Source organism: Arachis duranensis, chromosome 7, assembly GCF_000817695.3.
Source record: "Arachis duranensis cultivar V14167 chromosome 7, aradu.V14167.gnm2.J7QH, whole genome shotgun sequence".
NCBI classification, from domain to species: Eukaryota; Viridiplantae; Streptophyta; class Magnoliopsida; order Fabales; family Fabaceae; genus Arachis; species Arachis duranensis.
The window spans coordinates 21977179-21979261 of NC_029778.3; positions in this window are offsets into that span (position 1 = coordinate 21977179).

Below are 2083 nucleotides of genomic sequence, written 5' to 3' on the forward strand. Positions count from 1 at the left end.
AGTGAGTGATTTGAATGATGTATGAATGTAAAATCTATGCATAGACTCATGGGGATGCGCGACGGGGGACAGTCTAAGGTTTTCAAACTTGTCGGGTTGGCTAGATAACCGACAAATAAGCTCATTAGCCATAGGACAGGCATGCATCATATGCATTTATATGACATTGTATGGGTGTGCATATTGTATTTGGTTTGTCTATGTGAATAGTTATGTTTAATTGCTAATTGCTCTACTTGATATAACTGCTTGATTTGTGTTTGAACCTTAATTACTTGTGTTTGTGACTGAAAATTGGTTGGATTGTGATGAATTGGTTGTTGATTGAGTTGCTTGGGCCTAGGGCCGTGGTTGATTATGAGATGAGCTGAAAACTGTGTTGGGTTTGTGCTTTTGGTTTAGAAAAGTATGAAAAACTAAACTGGTTCAGCATAGACTTAATGAGCCTATGCGCGGAATAGTTTGGTCATTCATGCTGTCTAGGAAAAACTTTTAAAAAAGGCTTTTAGATTTCTGAGAAATTAACAGCTTTTCTTTTTAAAAAGGATTTTGTATTTTAAAGATTAAATCTTTGGTTTTGAAAAGAAGCATAAGGCGGTTATTAATCACTGTACTTTAAAAACGATTTTATTTTTGTATCTTATTATAGCAATTCTGTAATCCTATAGTGAGAACCCTTTTGAGGACGATGTTCTCACTCCCCTACAGGTTTTTCTCTTTTCAGGATATGGACAACAAAACTTCAGAAGAGTTATTTTCATTTTCTGTTTATTCGACATTATTTTGTATTATCTTAGTTGTATTGAATTTAGTATTTATGTTTCTCTCACCTTTAATTTTACAAGATTTTACAAGAGGGATAGGATTCTGATTATGCAATGCTTGTAATATTAATACTATGTTGATATATATATATGTATCTTTTGTAAGTATTGTGGTTTGTTTTGTAAATGTGGTTGTATGTTGTCAGATAAGAAGTCTCTTGAACGGTTATACGGTTTAAAATTTTAAACAGGATCATATTTTAGTATTAAATATTTTAAAAGTCGTCGTAATACCCGAGCTATCAAAGTGGCGCAGCCGGAAGCGTGACATTTTGATAGTTAGGATGTTACAGAAACCAAATTAAATGAATGCGTTACTAATAAAGTAAGTAAAAGTATAATCCTGATGTTCATATACTTAGTTCTTTTTAAACCAAAATTATTGAACAATCTGGTTAAGGCTTAGAAATGGTTTAACTTTTTGACGTCTCCCTTCAAAATTTAAATCAGCCTTCAGAACACAATCCCTATTAAAGTAACTCAATTAATAATTCTCATTCGTCAACAATTCTATCTACAATACTGCATAAATCAGTCATTTAAAAAATTAAAGTAATTCAACTAATAATTTGATATTAGCTACAGTTGTGCTTAAAGTAAAGCAATTATCAAGTATGAAGTAGCTATTTGAAAACTTAAAGTAACTCAATTAATAATTCTCATTCACCAATAATTGTACTTAAAATAATACATAAATCAGCCATTTAAAAAATTAAAGTAATTTAAATAATAATTCAGTATCAGCCACAATTGTACTTAAAGTAATGTAATTATTTAGTATAAATCAATCATTTTAATACTTAAAGTAACAACAAGAATAAGATTTAACTAACAAGAATAATATACCTTTTGTTGGTCTGAAATAAAATTCCACCCATGGATATATTAATCTCCAAGATCTTCTTGCAATAAAGTAAGGAACCACTTTTAGCTTTTTTTAGTTTCACAATCCACAACAGTAGACGCAACCACATAGAAGTGATTGTTTGCATCTTGACCCACAGCCGACAATAGTTGATCCCCAAAGTAACCCTTCAAGAAACATCCATCAAGCCCGATTAGTTTTCTACATCCAGCTTTGAATCCCCTTCTACAAGCCTCTAAACAAATGTATAACTTGATGAATAATGGAGGTGACTGGGGAATTGGTGTCACATCCAAAATTGTATGGCTTCCTGGGTTACTCCTCAACAGCTCGGCCAGGTATTCTCTCAACTTACTGTACTGTGCCCTTTCATTGCCAATCAAATGCTTTCTAG